The sequence below is a fragment of the Panthera onca genome, chromosome B3 (assembly GCF_046562875.1).
Source record: "Panthera onca isolate mPanOnc1 chromosome B3, mPanOnc1 haplotype 2, whole genome shotgun sequence".
NCBI classification, from domain to species: domain Eukaryota; kingdom Metazoa; phylum Chordata; class Mammalia; order Carnivora; family Felidae; genus Panthera; species Panthera onca.
The window spans coordinates 27,888,741-27,908,016 of record NC_138344.1 but is presented as its reverse complement, the minus strand read 5'-3'; the positions used below and the strand labels follow the sequence as shown (position 1 = coordinate 27,908,016).

The window sequence follows — 19,276 nt, the reverse complement described above, 5'->3', positions numbered from 1 at the left end:
ATATTCCCATAGGTAGGTCCTGTGGCTGCTCATTTTTTTTTTTAAGATGAGGTATAATATATATGAGATATATAATATGTATGAGATATAATGATATATGTAATATTATGTTAGTTTCAGGTGTACAGTATCTTGATTTGGTATTTACATATATAAGAATGATCACCATAGTAGTCCAGTTACCATAGTCACCATATATAATTAAAAAAATTTCTGTGATGAGAACCTTTAAGATCCACTCTCCTAGCAACTTTCAAACATGCAGTACAGTATTAGCTATAGTCACTGTTGAACGCTACACCCACATGACTTACTCATGTTATAACTGAAAATGTGTGTCTTTAGATCCCCTTATCTGTTTTGCCTGCTCCCTCAACCACCCTACCCCAGTGACTCAAAACAACCACTAATCTGTTCTCTGTATCCTTGAGCTTGGTTTTGTTTGTTTGATTTTGTTTTGTTTTCGTTTTTACATTCCACATACAAGTGAGATCATCTAGTATTTATCTTTTTATATCTGATTTATTTCACTTAGCATAATGCCTTCAAAATCCATCTTTTTACGTCTTCTTTCACTTAGCATAATATTTTCATAGTCCATCTATGTTGTTACAAATGGCAGTATTTCCTTTTTTATGTCTGAATAATATTACAATGTGTATATACACCATATTTTCTTTACTCATCTATCCATCAGTGGACATTTAGTTTATTCCTATTTCTTGGCTATTGTAAATAATGCTGAAAATGGGGGTACATATATCTTTTCAAATTAGTGTTTTTGTTTTCTTCACATGAATACCAAGAAGTGGAATTACTGAATCATATGGTAATTCTGTTTTTGATTTTTTTGAGAAACCTCCTTAGTGTTTTCCATAGTAGCTGCACCAATTTACATTCCCAAAAATCATGTAAGAGTGTTGCCTTTTTTCTACATCTTAACCAGGACTCATTATTATTTTTTTTTCTAGCCATTCTAATAGAGGTGAGGTTATATTGATTTATAGTTGTTATTTACATTTACTTGATAAATGTTGTTGAGTACCTTTTCATATACCTGTTGTCCATCTGTATGTCTTCTTTGGAAAACTGTATATTCAAATCCTCTTCTCATTTTTAATTACATTTTTTTTGCAATTGAGTTGTGTGAGTTTTTTAAAATATATTTTGGATATTAACACCTTATCCCTTATCAGATACATCATTTGCAAATATTTTCACCCAGTTGGTAGGTTGCCTTTTCATTTTGTTGATAGTTTCCTTTGCTATGCAGAAACTTTTTAGTTGGCTATAGTCCCATTTGATTATTTTTGCTTTTGGTGTCAGATTGAAAAAATCATTGCCAAGGTCTGTGTCAGGGAGCTTATCACAAATGTTGAATTCTAGGATTTTTATGGTTTCAGGTCTTACATTCAAGTTTTTTATCCATTTTGAGTTAATTTTTGTGTGTGGTGTAACATAGTGGTCCAGTTTCATTCTTTTGTGTGTGCCTGTCGAGTTTACCCAACACCATTTATTGAAGAAACTGTCCTTTCTCCATTGAATATTCTTGGCTCCTTTGTTGTAAATTAATTGACCATATATGCATAGGTTTATTTCTGGGCTCCAATCTGTTCCATTGATCTGTGTGTCTGTTTTTATGTCAATACCATATTGTTTTGATTAGTATAACATAGTAATATAGTTTGAAATTAGGGAGTGTGGTGCCTCTGGCTTTGTTCTTTGTCTCAAGATTGCTTTGGCTATCTGGTCTTTTGTGGTTCCATACAACTATTAGGATCATTCTGTTTCTATGAAAAATGCCATTGAAATTTTGACAGGGATTTTGAATCTGTAGATTGCTTTAAGTACTATGGACATTTTAACGATACTAATTCTTCCAGTTCATGAATATGTATTATCTTTCCATTTATTTGTGTCATCTTCAGTTTCTTTCATCTATGTCTTCTATTTTTCAGTGTACAGGTCTTTGGCCTCCTTTGTTAAAGTTATTCTTAGGTATTTTATTCTTCTTGATGCAGTTATAAGTGGGATTGTTTTCTTGATTTCTCTGATCATTATTTATAGAAATGCATCAGATTTTTGTGTATTGAGTTTTGTATTTTACTGTACTAAATTTGCTTATTAGCTCTGACAGGATTTTTTTTTTTTTTTTTTTTTTTTTGGTGGTCTTCAGAGTTTTCTCTGTAGAATATCATGTCATCTACAAATAGTGACAGTTTTATTTTTTCCTCTCCAATTTGGATGCCTGTATTTCTTTTTCTTGCCTGAATGCTCTAGCTAGGATTTCTTATACTATGTTGAATGAAGTGGCATCCTTGTCTTGTTCCTGATTTTTGAAGAAAAGCTTCCAGGTTTTCACTGTTAAGTCATTGTTAGCTGTAGGCTTGTCATACATGGCTTTTATTATCTTGAGTTACATTCTGTCTATACCTGCTTTGTTGAGAGCTTTTATCTTAACTGGATGGTGAATTTTTTCAAATGCTTTTTCTGTATCTATTGAGATTATCATATGATTTTTATTTTTCATTTTGTTAATGTATACACCACATTGATTGATTTGTGGATGTTTATCATCCTTGCATCTCTGGGAATAAATCCCATATGTTCATGGTGTATGTATTGTCCTTTTAATGTATTGATGAATTCAGTGTGGTAATATTTTGTTAGGGATTTTGGTGTGTATGTTCATTAGGGAAATTGGCCTGTAATTTTTTTTTTTCTTGTGATGTCCATATCTGGCCTTGGTATTAATTCTCGCCTTATAAAATGAGTTAGGAAGTGTTCTTTCCTCTTCAATTTTTTTGGAAGAGTTAAGAGAAGGGTTGGTGTTAATTCTTTTTTGAATGTTTGACAGAATTTACCAGTGAAGCCATCAGGTTCTGGACATTTTTTTGTTAGGAGGTTTTTGATTATTGATTAAATTTTCCTTATATTTGATATTCTCTTTTTCTTTCTCATTCAGTCTTGGAATGTTTCTAGGAATTTGTCCATTTCTTCTAGGTTGTGCAATTTGTTGGTGTATAATTGTATATAGTAGTTTCTTATGAACTTTTGTATTTCTGTATTGTCAGTCTAACATCTCTTTCATTTCTGATTTTGAGTCCTCTCTTTTTTCTTGGTGACTTTAGCTAAATGTTTGTCAATTTTGTTTAAATTATCAAAGAACCAGCTCTTGGTTTCATTGATGTTTTCTTTTGCTTTTTATTACTTATTTCATTATTTCATCTCTGATCTTTGTTTTTTCCTTCCTTCTATGAACTTTATCCTTCATTTGTTCTTCTTTTGGTAGTTCCTTGAGGTGTAAAATTAGATTGTTTATTTGAGATGTATCTTGTTTCTTGATGTAGGTGTTTATTGCCTATCTCTTTTAGAACTGCTTTTGCTGCATCCCATGAGTTTTGGTATGCTCTATTTTTATTTTCATTTGTCTCCAGGTATTTTTCGATTTCTCTTGATTTCTTGGTTGAAGCATTGGTTGCCAAGTAGTGTGCTGCTTAATCTCCACATATTTGTGAATTTTCCAATTTTCTTTTTGTAATTAATTGATTTCTAGTTTCATACCATTGTGGTTGGAAAAGATGCTTGATGTGATTTCAGTCTTCTTAAATTTATTAAGACTTTTCTTGTGGTTTAATATCCTGGAGAATTTCCATGTTGACTTGAGAAGACTATATATTCTGTTGTTTTGCCGTATATATCTGCTATGTCCATCTGGTCTAATGTGTAAATTAAGGTGATCTTTCCTTACTGATTTTATGACTGGATAATCTATACATTGATGAAAGGAGAATATCAAAGTCCCCAAATATTTATATGGTCTTATGTTGGGTGCATAAATATTTGTAAATGTTATATCCTCCTGTTGGATTGACTTTTTAAAAAAATGTTTATTTATTTATTTTGGTGGGGGAGGTCAGAAAAGGGGGAAAGAGAATCTGTGCTGAAGGTGTGGAGCCCAGCATGGGGCTCAGTCCCACCAACTGTGAGATCATGACCTGAGCCGAAATCAAGAGTCAGGTGCTCAACTGACTGAGCCACCCAGGTGCCCCTGCATTGGCTTTTTTAAATCATTATGTAATGCTTTTCTTTGGTTCTTATACAGTCTTTATTTTAAAGTCTGTTTTGTCTGATATAAGTGTATCTATGCCCACTGTGCTTTGGTTGTCATTTGCACAGAATATCTTTTTTAATCTCTTCACTTTCTCTTTGTGTCCTTATGTCTGAAGGTGAATCTCTTGTAGGCAGCATAAAGATAGATCTTGTTCTTTTATCCATTCAGCCACTCCATATCTTTTGATTGGAGAACTTTCTGTACTTACATGTAAACTGATTATTGGTAAGTATGTGCTTACTGCCATTTTGTTAATTGTTTTCTGGCTGATTTGTAGTTCCTCTGTTCTTTTGTTTTCTTTGTGGTTTGATGGCTTTCTTTATTGTTATGCTCAGATTTCTTTCTCATTATCTTTTGTGTACCTGCTGTAGGTTTTTGTATTATGGTTAGCATGAGGTTTGCATATTTATAAGTCTATTTTAAGTTGGTAACAGCATAAGTTTGAAAACATTCTAAAGCTCAGACTTTTTACTCTCACCCCCATGCTTTATATTTTTATGTCACAATTTATATCTTTTTGTACTGTGTATCTCTTAATTATTGTAGTATATACTGTATTTTTACTAATTTTGTCTTTTAACCTTTATACCATGTTTATAAGTGATTGATCTTCTACCTTTACTATATATTTCTCTTTCCTGTGAGAGTTGTACTTTCATATATTTTCTTGTTACTAATTGGTTACCTTTCTTTTCAGTTTAAGGAAGTCCCTTTAACGTTTTTTGTAAGTGGTTAGTAGTGCTGAATTCCTTTAGCTTTTGCTTGTCTAGAAAATTATCTCTTTTTCAGTTCTGTATAACTTTGTTGGGTACAGTATTCTTGGTTGGAAGTTATTTTCTTTCAGCACTTTGAATATATCATGCCAGTCTTTTCTGGCCTGCAAAATTTCTGCTGGAATATCTTCTGAGGGTTCCTTGTATGCAACAAGTTGTTTTTTTCTTGCTGCTTTTAAGATTCCTTTTTTGTTTTTAATTTAGGCATTTTAATTTAGTTACAATGTGATTTTAGTGTGGGTTTCTTTGAGTTGTCTTATTTGGAACTCTCTGAGCTTCCTGGATCTTGATGTCTTTTCCTTTGTTAGATTAGGGAAATATTCGGATGTTATTTTTTCAAAGAAATTTTCTGTCCCTTTCTCTTTCTCTTTCTTCTGGGACTTCTATATTGTCAATGTTAGTTTACTGGATGTTGTCCCAGAGGCCAACAGAGAAATTTAGTAGGAATGTGGCTGTTGGCTCCCAGGATCTGAAGCTGCCAGGCTGATGAAGGTAGTGGCCTCATGGCTAATAATCATTAGAGACAACATACACAGGATACTCGTGCTCTTGCCAACACTGGAAGCTTGGTGTAGGGAATTTGCAGAAGGGAACTTAATTTACTGCTCAGCTTAAGGCAGTGTTATGTTTAGTTAGGAGATCAGAATCCTTTGAATTATTTTCATTCATGTAGTTGTCTTCTAGGTACTTAAAAAAAAGCTCCTTAATTGTGGAAAATTCAGACATACATTATATAATAGAGCAGTATAATGGAAATACCACTTACCTATCACACATTTTACTACAGTTAGTCTTTGAACAATGTGAGGATTGGAGCACTAATCCCCATCCAGTCAGAAATCTTCATATAGCTTTTGATTTCCCCAAAACTTCACTATTAATAGCCTATTGTGGACTGGAACTGGAAACATAAGCAGTCAATTAACATGTATTTTTTTAATATGTATCATACACTGTATTTTTATGGTAAAGTAAGGTAGGGAAAAGAGAATGTTATGAAGATCATAAGAAAAAGAAAAAAAAAACATTTAAAGGACTGCAGTGTATTGGTGCAGTAAGTTTACATGGTCTGTTTTCAAGATGAATTGTCAATAATATTTCGATATTGTCTTATATGATATGCACTAGATATACATATTATAAATGCTGGATAGTAAAAATGAAAAGATACTTGGAAAAAGAAATTCCTATTTATTTACAGTTATAATGATTCATGAATCCATAACAAAGAAGCAGCAATGTGGTTGCTTTATGGTAGCCTAGTGTAATTGATACAATTGCTTCATGGTGGCCTCACCTATACGCTAATGAATGGATTGTTATAAGATTTTTATAGCATACTGTATTACAGTCATATTCGTAATGCAATATTGGAAACATTGTTAAAAGTTTTTAGAAAACCACTTACCTGTGATGATAGGCTGATATACATTTTCTCCAATTATGAGAGTGAGAGACAGAGGGGTGCATACTGTACAGTAATGTAATTCTTTTCTTTTTTTTTCAATATATGAAATTTATTGTCAAATTGGTTTCCATACAACACCCAGTGCTCATCCCAAAAGGTGCCCTCCTCAATGCCCATCACCCACCCTCCCCTCCATCCCACCCCCTATCAACCCTCAGTTTGTTCTCAGTTTTTAAGAGTCTCTTATGCTTTGGCTCTCTCCCACTCTAACCTCTTTTTTTTTTTTTTTTTTTTCTTCCCCTCCCCCATGGGTTTCTGTTAAGTTTCTCAGGATCCACATAAGAGTGAAAACGTATGGTATCTGTCTTTCTCTGTATGGCTTATTTCACTTAGCATCACACTCTCCAGTTCCATCCACGTTGCTACAAAGGGCCATATTTCGTTCTTTCTCATTGCCCTGTAGTACTCCATTGTGTATATAAACCACAATTTCTTTATCCATTCATCAGTTGATGGACATTTAGGCTCTTTCCATAATTTGGCTATTGTTGAGAGTGCTGCTATAAACATTGGGGTACAAGCGCCCCTATGCATCAGTACTCCTGTATCCCTTGGGTAAATTCCTAGCAGTGCTATTGCTGGGTCATAGGGTAGGTCTATTTTTAATTTTCTGAGGAACCTCCACACTGTTTTCCAGAGCGGCTGCACCAGTTTGCATTCCCACCAACAGTGCAAGAGGGTTCCCGTTTCTCCACATCCTCTCCAGCATCTATAGTCTCCTGATTTCTTCATTTTGGCCACTCTGACTGGCGTGAGGTGATATCTGAGTGTGGTTTTGATTTGTATTTCCCTGATGAGGAGTGACGTTGAACATCTTTTCATGTGCCTGTTGGCCATCTGGATGTCTTCTTTAGAGAAGTGTCTATTCATGTTTTCTGCCCATTTCTTCACTGGGTTATTTGTTTTTCGGGTGTGGAGTTTGGTGAGCTCTTTATAGATTTTGGATACTAGCCCTTTGTCCGATATGTCATTTGCAAATATCTTTTCCCATTCCGTTGGATGCCTTTTAGTTTTGTTGGTTGTTTCCTTTGCTGTGCAGAAGCTTTTTATCTTCGTAAGGTCCCAGTAATTCATTTTTGCTTTTAATTCCCCTGCCTTTGGGCATGTGTCGAGTAAGAGATTGCTACGGCTGAGGTCAGAGAGGTATTTTCCTGCTTTCTCCTCTAGGGTTTTGATGGTTTCCTGTCTCACATTCAGGTCCTTTATCCATTTTGAGTTTATTTTTGTGAATGGTGTGAGAAAGTGGTCTAGTTTCAACTTTCTGCATGTTGCTGTCCAGTTCTCCCAGCACCATTTGTTAAAGAGACTGTCTTTTTTCCATTGGATGTTCTTTCCTGCTTTGTCAAAGATGAGTTGGCCATACGTTTGTGGGTCTAGTTCTGGGGTTTCTATTCTATTCCATTGGTCTATGTGTCTGTTTTTGTGCCAATACCATGCTGTCTTGATGATGACAGCTTTGTAGTAGAGGCTAAAGTCTGGGGTTGTGATGCCTCCTGCTTTGGTCTTCTTCAAAATTACTTTGGCTATTCAGGGCCTTTTGTGGTTCCATATGAATTTTAGGATTGCTTGTTCTAGTTTCGAGAAGAATGCTGGTGCAATTTTGATTGGGATTGCATTGAATGTGTAGATAGCTTTGGGTAGTATTGACATTTTGACAATATTTATTCTTCCAATCCATGAGCAGGGAATGTCTTTCCATTTCTTTATGTCTTCTTCAATTTCCTTCATAAGCTTTCTATAGTTTTCAGCATACAGATCTTTTACATCTTTGGTTAGATTTATTCCTAGGTATTTTATGCTTCTTGGTGCAGTTGTGAATGGGGTCAGTTTCTTTGGCTTTCTGTTGCTTCATTATTAGTGTATAAGAATGCAGCTGATTTCTGTACATTAATTTTGCATCCTGTGACTTTGCTGAATTCATGTATCAGTTCTAGCAGACTTTTGGTGGAGTCTATCGGATTTTCCATGCATAGTATCATGTCATCTGCAAAAAGCGAAAGCTTGACTTCATCTTTGCCAATTTTGATGCCTTTGATTTCCTTTTGTTGTCTGATTGCTGATGCTAGAACTTCCAACACTATGTTAAACAACAGCAGTGAGAGTGGGCATCCCTGTCGTGTTCCTGATCTCAGGGAAAAAGCTCTCAGTTTTTCCCCATTGAGGATGATGTTAGCTGTGGGCTTTTCATAAATGTCTTTTATGATGTTTAAGTATGTTCCTTCTATCCCGACTTTCTCGAGGGTTTTTATTAAGAAAGGGTGCTGAATTTTGTCAAAGGCCTTTTTGCATCGATTGACAGGATCATATGGTTCTTATCTTTTCTTTTATTAATGTGATGTATCACGTTGATTGATTTGTGAGTGTTGAACCAGCCCTGCAGCCCAGGAATGAATCCCACTTGATCATGGTGAATAATTCTTTTTATATGCTGTTGAATTCGATTTGCTAGTATCTTATTGAGAATTTTTGCATCCATATTCGTCAGGGATATTGGCCTGTAGTTCTTTTTTCTACTGGGTCTCTGTCTGGCTTAGGAATCAAAGTAATACTGGCTTCATAGAATGAGTCTGGAAGTTTTCCTTCCCTTTCTATTTCTTGGAATAGCTTGAGAAGGATAGGTATTATCTCTGCTTTAAACGTCTGGTAGAACTCCCCTGGGAAGCCATCTGTTTCTGGACTCTTATTTGTCGGGAGATTTTTGATAACCGATTCAATTTCTTCCCTGGTTATGGGTCTGTTCAAGCTTTCTATTTCCTCCTGATTGAGTTTTGGAAGAGTGTGGGTGTTTAGGAATATGTCCATTTCTTCCAGGTTGTCCAATTTGTTGGCATATAATTTTTCATAGTATTCCCTGATAATTGTTTGTATCTCTGATGGATTGGTTGTAATAATTCCATTTTCATTCATGATTTTATCTATTTGGGTCATCTCCCTTTTCTTTTGGAGAAGCCTGGTTAGAGGTTTATCAATTTTGTTTATTTTTTCAAAAAACCAACTCTTGGTTTCGTTGATCTGCTCTACAGTTTTGTTTAGATTCTATATTGTTTATTTCTGCTCTGATCTTTATTATTTCTCTTCTGCTGGGTTTAGGCTGCCTTAGTAATGTAATTCTTTGAAAGGAAAGTTATAAAACAGCAAGGAAACTAACACATTATTAATTTTATATTAAATATCACTTTATGCCTCTATAAGGGTAGGCTATCTACTTCCATATAAGTCTTGCACACGACCTTCTAAATGTTGAATACTTATGATGATGGTGTTGATGATGATGATGACAACATAAAAATGTCTTCTACAGTTCTTGCTGTACAGTTATTAGATTTTCACACAACGGCACTCACACATATACATCAGATAACTTTATTAACTTTATGGCATGATTATTCATTAATTGGAGGTGAATTATCATAAAGGTATTCATTATTGTCCTAATGTTGTGTAGGTTGAGGAGGAGGAAGAAGAGGAGGGGTTGGTCTGTTTGCCTCAGGGGTGGTGGAGGCAGAAGAATTGGAGGAGGTAGAAGGGGAGGCAGGAGAGGCAGGAACATTCAATGTAACTTTATGGGAATACATTGTAATTTCAGACTTTTTTGCCTTTTCATATCTCTGAAAATGTTTCTATATATACCAACCCTTCTTCTACTGTTTGCTTTGGTTTCGTTGCCCATATCATAAAAGGGTCCACATTGTAAAAGAAGTCAAAACTGTTTTTGAATAATTGGAACCCTTCTGCGAAGTTGTGTAATGTCACTTTTTTTTCTGGCATTGCTTCTACATCTTCTTGTTACAGACCTCACAATGTAACTGTTTACACTGCAAATATAAAAATTTGTAACAAGGGTTAATCCGTAGAGCAATCAAGAATACTTATGTATGGTAAGAAATAACAAAAGAATATGTGTGTGTGTGTGTGTATGTCTGTGTATATACACATACACACATATATATGTATACATATATACACTGTCTTGCTTGCACTGATTGGGAATCACTTATCTTCATTACATTATCTTCTGTTAATTCCTCTGGTGTGGTGTCTGTTACCTCTTGAATTTCTCCAGGATCCATATCTTGAAACCCTTTACTCCTCACCCTTTTGCCTTATCCACAGCCTCTTTCGTGATTTCTTTGATTGTCTCTGTCATAAATCCCATGAAGTCATGCACAACATCTGGACACAGTTTTCTCCAACAGGAGATTTGTTTCAGGCTTGATGGTGTTTATAGCTTTTTCTATAACAGCAATGGCATCTTCAGTGGTGTAATCCTTCCAGACTTTCATGATGTCCTATCAGGATTCTCTTCCACAATGTTAGTGATCCCTTCCACAGAGTACTGTGTGTAATGAGCCTTAAAGGTCCTTATGACTCCCTGATCTAGAGGCTGAATTAGAGACATTGTGTTTGGAGGCAAGAACACCACTTTGATGACACCTTCAGTGTTAAACTCAAGGGGTTCTACATGGCCAGGGGCATTGTTCAATATCAAAAGAACTTTAGAGGGGAACAGGAAGTTGGTGGCGTAGGAGGATGTTGGGCTCACCTCGTCCTGCTGATCACTTAGAATCCACCCACATCTGCCTAAATAACCAAGAAAACCACCGGAAGACTAGCAGAACGGACTCTACAGAGCCAAGCGTAGACAAGAGGCCCACGGAAGAGGGTAGGAAGGACAGAGAGGTGGTGCATGCTACACGTACTGGCAGGAGGGAGCTGGGGCAGCCCGCCTGAGGAAGGGGCAGCCTGAGGAAGGGGCAGCCCGCCAGGCAAGGCAGAGCCCCCGAAGTCTGGCTTGTAAAAGCGGAGGGGCCAGACTCTGTGAGTTCTGACAACCAGCGGGACTTAACATCTGGAATGTTAAAAGTCAACAGCTCTGCTCTCTGAGAGCTGGGAGGGTGAGAGGACGCCAGGCGGGGGGGGAGGGGGGGAGGGTTGTTGAGCCCCGGAAGGACAGAGCTCGGTGGGGGAAAAAAGGCGCTGGCACACGCCATTTCTCTCTCCCATCCCCCAGCCAAAATTCCAATGGGAACCCATTCCTGTCGCTGAACTTGCTGGCACCGCGCAAATGCCCAAAGCTGTGCTTCTGTGGATCCATCCCTCCAGTGGGCCTGCCTCCCTCCCAGTGCTGCAGGGCTCTTCCCTCAGGGGACCACCAAGGACAAAGCTAGCTAAGCCTGCCCCTTCCACCTCTGTGCACCTTGCGGATCCACCCTGGCTAGTATGCCCTTGGCCAGATCCCATCGAAGCAGTACCACAAGCCTGGCAGTGTGCAAGCAGCCCAGACAGGGGCCACACCACTCCACAGTGAGTCCTGCCCCTGAGAGAAGGGAAGATGAGGTACACACCAGTCTGTGGCCCCAGTGGTGGGCTGGGGGCAGACATCACGTCTGACTGTGACCCTGCCCACCAACACAAGTTTCTCCAGACAGCACAGGGGAAGTGCCCTGCAGTTTGGAGCTACCACAGGGACTACCCAAAATGATGAAATGGAATTCTCCTCAAAGGAAACTCCAGGAAGTAGCGACAGCTAACGAATTGATCAAACTGATTTAAGCAATATAACTGAACCAGAATTTAGAATAATGGTCATAAAATTACTCGCTGGGCTTGGAAAAAGCATAGAGGACAACGGAGAATCTATTGCTACAGAGATAAAGGGACTAAGAAATAGTCATGAGGAACTAAAAAATGTTATAAGTGAGGTGCAAAATAAAATGGAGGTGACCACAGCTCAGATTGAAGAGGCAGAGGAGAGAATAGGTGAATTAGAAGATAAAATTATGGAAAAAGAGGAAGCTGAGAAAGAGATAAAAATATCCAGGAGTATGAGGGCAGAATTAGAGAACCAAGTGATGCAGTCAAATGGAACAATATCTGTCCGTATCATAGGAATTCTAGAAGAAGAAGAGAGAGAGAAGGGGGCTGAAGGTGTACTTGAACAAATCGTAGCTGAGAACTTCCCTGATCTGGGGAAGGAAAAAGGCATTGAAGTCCAAGAGGCACAGAGAACTCCCTTCAGACGTGACTTGAATCAATCTTCTACACGACATATCATAGTGAAACTGGCAAAATACAAGGATAAAGAGAGAATTCTGAAAGCAGATAGGGATAAACACGCCCTAAGACAAAGGTAGACAGATAAGGGTAGTAGCAGACCTATCTACTGAAACTTGGCAGGCCAGAAAGGAATGGCAGGAAGTCTTCAATGTGATGAACAGAAAAAATATGCAGCCAGGAATCCTTTATCCAGCAAGTCTGTCATTCAGAATAGAAGGAGAGATAAAGGTTTTCCCAAACAAACAAAAACTGAAGGAATTCATCACCACTAAACCAGCCCTACAAGAGATCCTAAGGGGGATTCTGTGAGTGAAATGTGCAAGGACCACAAAGTACCAGAGACATCACTGCAAGCATGAAACCTACACACATCACAATGACTCTAAACCCATATCTTTCTCTAAACCCAACACTGAATGTAAATGGACTAAATGCTCCAACCAAAAGACATAGGGTATCCGAATGGATAATGAAACAAGACCCATCTATTTGCTGTCTACAAGAGACTCATTTGAGACCTGAGGACACCTTCAGATTGAAAGTGAGGTGATGGAGAACTATCTATCATGCTACTGGAAGTCAAAAGAAAGCTGGAGTAGCCATACTTATATCAGACAAACTAGACTTTAAATAAAGGCTGTAACAAGAGATGAAGAAGGGCATTATATAATAATTACAGGGTCTATCCATCAAGAAGAGCTAACGATTATAAATGTCTATGCGCCGAATACGGGAGCCCCCAAATATATAAAACAGTTAATCACAAACATAAGCAACCTTATTGATAAGAATGTGGTAATTGCAGGGGACTTTAATACCCCACTTACAGGAATGGAGAGATCAGGTAGACACAGGGTCAATAAAGAAACAAGGGCCCTGAATGATACATTGGATCAGATGGACTTGACAGATATATTTAGAACTCTGCATCCCAAAGCAACAGACTATACTTTCTTCTCGAGTGCGCATGGAACATTCTCCAAGATAGATCACATACTGACTGGGTCACAAAACAGCCCTTCATAAGTATAAAAGAAGTGAGATCATACCATGCACACTTTCAGACCACAGTGCTATGAAAGTTGAAATCAACCACAGGAAAAAGTCTGGAAAACCTCCAAAAGCATGGAGGTTAAAGAACAGCCTACTAAAGAATGAATGGGTCAACCAGGCACTTAGAGAAGAAGTTTAAAAATATATGGAAACAAACGAAAATGAAAATACAACAATCCAAATGCTTTGGGATGCAGCATAGGCAGTCCTGAGAGGAAGATACATTGCAATCCAGGCCTATCTCAAGAAACAAGAAAAATCCCAAATACAAAATCTAACAGCACACCTAAAGGAAATAGAAGCAGAACAGCAAAGACACCCCAAACCCAGCAGAAGAAGAGAAATAATAAAGATCAGAGCAGAAATAAACAATATAGAATCTAAACAAATCTGTAGAGCAGATCAATGAAACCACGAGTTGTTTTTTTGAAAAAATAAACAAAATTGATAAACCTCTAGCCAGGCTTCTCACAAAGAAAACGGAGAGGACCCAAATAGATAAAGTCATGAATGCAAATGGAATTAGTACAACCAATCCCTCAGAAATACAAGCAATTATCAGGGAATACTATGAAAAATTATATGCCAACAAACTGGACAACCTGGAGGAAATGGACACATTCCTAAGCACCCACACACTTCCAAAACTCAAACAGGAAGAAATAGAAAACTTGAACAGACCCAGAACCAGCGAAAAAATTGAATCAGTTATCAAAAACCTCCCAACAAATAAGAGTCCAGGACCAGATGGCTTCCCTGGGGAATTCTACCATACATTGAAAGCAGTTAATACCTATCCTTCTCAAGCTGTTCCAAAAAAATAGAAAGGGAAGAAAAACTTCCAGACTCATTCTATGAAGCCAGCATTACTTTGATTCCCAAACCAGACAGAGACCCAGCAAAAAAAAGAGAACTACAGGCCAATATCCCTGATGAATATGGACGCAAAACTTCTCAATCAGATACTAGCAAATCGAATTCAACAGCATATAAAAAGAATTATACACCATGATCAAGTGGGATTCATTCCTGGGCTGCAGGGCTGGTTCAACACTCACAAATCAATCAACGTGATACATCACGTTAATAAAAGAAAAGAAAAGAACCATATGATCCTGTCAATCGATGCAGAAAAAGCATTTGACCGAATTCAGCATCCTTTCTTAATAAAAACCCTCGAGAAAGTCGGGATAGAAGGAACATACTTAAACATCATAAAAGCCATTTATGAAAAGCCCACAGCTAATATCATCCTCAATGGGGAAAAACTGACAGCTTTCCCCCTGAGACCAGGAACACGACAGGGATGTCCACTCTCACCGCTGCTGTTTCACATAGTGTTGGAAGTTCTGGCATCACCAATCAGACAACAAAAGGAAATCAAAGGCATCAAAATTGGCAAAGATGAAGTCAAGCTTTCAATTTGCAGATGACATGATATTATACATGGAAAACCTGACAGACCCCACCAAAAGTCTGCTAGAACTGATACATGAATTCAGCAAAGTCACAGGATGCAAAATTAATGTACAGAAATCAGCTGCATTCTTATACACTAATAATGAAGCAACAGAAAGCCAAAGAAACTGACCCCATTCACAACTGCGCCAAGAATCATAAAATACCTAGGAATAAACCTAACCCAAGACGTAAAAGATCTGTGTGCTGAAAACTATAGAAAGCCTTATGAAGGAAATCGAAGAAGATACAAGGAAATGGAAAAACATTCCGTGCTCATGGATTGGTAGAATAAATATTGCTAAAATGTCAATCCTACCCAAAGCTATCTACACATTCAATGCAATCCCAATCAAAATTGCACCAGCATTCTTCTTGAAGCTAGAACAAGCAATCCTAAAATTTGTATGGAACCACAAAAGACCCTGAATAGCCAAAGTAATTTTGAAGAAGAAGACGACCAAAGCGGGAGGCATCACAATCCCAGACTTTAGCCTCTACTACAAAGCTGCAGTCATCAAGACAGCATGGTATTGGCACAAAAACAGACACACAGACCAATGGAATAGAATTAGAGACTCCAGAATTGGATCCACAAACGTATGGCCAACTAATCTTTGACAAAGCAGGGAAGAACATCCAATCAAAAAAAGACAGTCTCTTTAACAAATGGTGCTGGGAGAACTGGACAGCAACATGCAGAAGAATGAAACTAGACCACTTTCTTATGCCATTCTCAAAAATAAACTCAAAATGTATAAAGGACCTGAATGTGAGACAGGAAACCATCAAAACCCTAGAGGAGAAAGCAGGAAAATACCTCTCTGACCTCAGCCACAGCAATTTCTTACTTGACACATCTCCAAAGGCAAGGGAATTAAAAGCAAATATGAACTATTGGGACCTCATGAAGATAAAAAGCTTCTGCACTGCAAAGGAAACAATCAACAAAACTAAAAGGCAACTGACGGAATGGGAAAAGATATTTGCAAAGGACATATTGGACAAAGGGCTAGTATCCAAAATCTATAAAGAACTCACTAAACTCCACACCCGAAAAACAAATACTCCAGTGAAGAAATGGGCTGGAAACATGAAGAGACACTTTTCTGAAGAAGACATCCAGATGGCCAACAGGCACACGAAAAGATGCTCAATGTCACTCCTCATCAAGGAAATGCAAATCAAAACCACACTCAGATACCCCCTCACGCCAGTCAGAGTAGCTAAAAGGAACAAATCAGGAGACTATAGATGCTGGCGAGGATGTGGAGAAACGGGAACCCTCTTGCACTGTTGGTGGGAATGCAAACTGGTGCAGCCGCTCTGGAAAACAGTGTGGAGGTTCCTCAAAAAATTAAAATAGACCTACCCTATGACCCGGAAACAGCACTGCTAGGTATTTACCCACGGGATACAAGAGTCTGATGCATAGGGGCACTTGTATCCCAATGTTTATAGCAGCACTTTGAATAATAGCCAAATTATGGAAAGAGCCTAAATGTCCATCAACTGATGAATGGATAAAGAAATTGTGGTTTATATACACAATGGAATACCACTTGGCAATGAGAAAGACTGAAATCTGGCCTTTTGTAGCAACATGGATGGAACTGGAGAGTGTTATGCTAAGTGAAATAAGTCATACAGAAAGACAGATACCGTATGTTTTCACTCTTATGTGGATCCTGAGAAACTTAACAGAAGACCATGGGGGAGGGAAAGGAAAAAAATAAAGGGAGGGAAGCAAACCATAAGAGACTCTTAAAAACTGAGAATAAACTGAGGGTTGATGGGGGGTGGGAGGGAGGGGAAAGTGGTATGGGCATTGAGGAGGGCACCTGTTGGGATGAGCACTGGGTGTTGTATGGAAAGCAGGTTGACAATAAATTTCATGTATAAAAAAAAAGAATTTTAAAGGGCAGTCCCTGTTTGATAAGGTACTTCCTTGCATCAGGGACAAAGCATTGATGGAACCCATCCAGAAAAAAGGTTCTTGTCCAGCCCTTCTTGTTGGACAACCAGAAGACTGGCAGCTGGTGTTTATATTTGCGTTTCAAGACTTGGGGATTAGCAGCTTTATAGATAAGGGCAGTCCTGATCATAAACCTGACTGTATTTGTCTATCCCTGCCTGCCTTAAATTCTGGTGCTCAGTTGTCTTCCTTAGTAATAAATGCTGTTTGTGGTATTTTCTTTTTTTCCAGAATAGAGCACTTGCATCTGCATTAAAAACGTGTTCAGGCAGATTTTCTTTCTCTTCAGTGACACTCCGAATGGCATCTGGGAACTTGTATGCTTCCTCTTGGTTAGCAGAAGCTGCTTCTCCTGTTATCTTGACATTTTTTAAGCTAAGCTTCTTTCTAAAATTACCAAACTGTCATTTACTGGCATTAAATTCTCCAGATGTTGATCTTTGCCTTCTTTTTGCTTTAAGTTGTCACATAATGACTTCGCTTTTTCTCAAATCACATTAATGCCTCTATAGGTATGCCTTTCTATAGCAATCCTGCACCCATATAAAAGCTGCCTTTTTAGTACTAGATAAAAGGTATTTCGCATAAAGTGCAGTGTTTTTGTGTTTGCTAGTAGTGTAGCTGGTGTGTCAGCTTCATGAATTTTCTTTTTTTCACATTGGTTTTTATACTTGATTCATTTATCTTGAAATGGCAGGCAACCACAGCTGCAGACCTCAACCTATGGTCCATATCAAACAGTTCAACATTTTCTAGTAATGTCATGACTTTTCTCTGCTTCTTGGGAGCACTTCCAGCATCATAAGTGGCACTATTTATGGGTCCCATGTTGTTATTCAAGGTTTACGGTATTGCACTAAACACAATGAAAGTAGCAAGAGAACTATTAGAGATCACTTTTTACTGCAGTATGCAATTTAGTAGAGAGATGAACTGCTCATGTGGAGATGATTAGCATCTTTTTGGCATTTGAAGTGGATATTCGGAACACTTGAGCTCACTGCAGTACCAACAGGAGGTGGTTATGAAATTATTACAGTAGACATTACAGTAAGTCTGTACTGTTGTTAATTTTATGCTGTTATGATTTAATACTGAATCTTTAGATTTGTTTATGTTGCTTTCGACTGTGAATGGCACCATGTAGGGACTGTATTTTTGTGTGTAAGTGTTGATAAATTTTAACTTTATAATAGATTTGTGTATATTTTATAGTAATAAATGATAAAATAAACTAGTAGCTACATACATTTTATGCATTCATGACAAACCTAACATTAATTTTTTCATAGTTAAAATTTGAATATTAATTGAGATTTTTCCTATTTGTGATTTGTCTGTAAGTTTTAAAAAAAAAGTGTTGCAAATCTCCATAAAATTTTCCAATATATTTATTGAAAAAAATGTGGGTATAAGTCGACCCGTTTAGTTTCAAACTGTGTTCTGTAAGGGTCAACTGTAATTATTTTTCCCTGAAATATTCCAATAAATATATTACTTTTCATGAGTCATATATGCTATGCAGTTTTCTTCCTTCCTTTCCTTTCCTTTCCTTTCTTTTCCTTTCTTTTTTCTTTTCCTTTCTTTTTTTCTTTTCTTTGTGAGAGTGAGAGCATGAGTGGAGGAGGGAAGAAGAAGAGGGAGAGAGAGAATCTTAAGCAGGCTTCATGCCCAGTGCAGAGCCTCGTGCAGGGCTCAAGCTCACGATGGTGATATCATGACCGGAGCTGAAATGATGAGTTAGACACTGGGGCACCTGGGTGGGTCAGTCGGTTAAGCATCCGACTTCAGCTCAGGTCATGATTTCACAGTTCGTGGGTTCAAGCCCCATGTGGGGCTCTGTGCTGACAGCTCAGAGCCTGGTGCCTGCTTTGGATTCTGTGTCTCCCTCTGTCTCTGCTCCTCCCCCATTCATGCTCTCTCTGTCTCTCAAAAATAAATAAAAGTTAAAAAAAAAAATAAGAGTCAGATGGTTAACTGGCTGAGCCACCCATGTGCCCCTATGCTGGGCAATTTTATTGAAACATGTATATTTTGAATTTGGTTATATAGCATGAATATATAATGGATAGCTTTTTTTCTCTGTAGGAAATATGCTGCTAAGTACTGACTTTATAATTTTATGTTAAAAACTTTTATATAGTGTTTCAGAGAGGCAGCATACCGTGGTGGCTAAGAATGGTCTGTCTCATGTGCTGTAATCCTTTGGGTCACCTTGCACAAATTCTCTGTGCCTCAGTTTCCTCCTCCTTAAAATACGTGTACAATACTACCTCTTGATGATGACTGAGAGTTACTTAATAGGTGTAAGGTGCTTAAAACCATTTTGGCACATACTAAGTGTCCAAGTGTTACATATTATTGTTACCATTCACTTT

General features: G+C 37.7%; 1 protein-coding gene across 5 annotated transcripts in view; it reads left to right on the top strand.

Annotated features, from left to right (window-relative positions):
* The window catches only part of HERC2 (HECT and RLD domain containing E3 ubiquitin protein ligase 2), a 273,779-nt gene that overhangs the window by 42,425 nt on the left and 212,078 nt on the right, over nt 1-19,276 (top strand). The gene's annotated exons all lie outside the window — the stretch shown is intronic.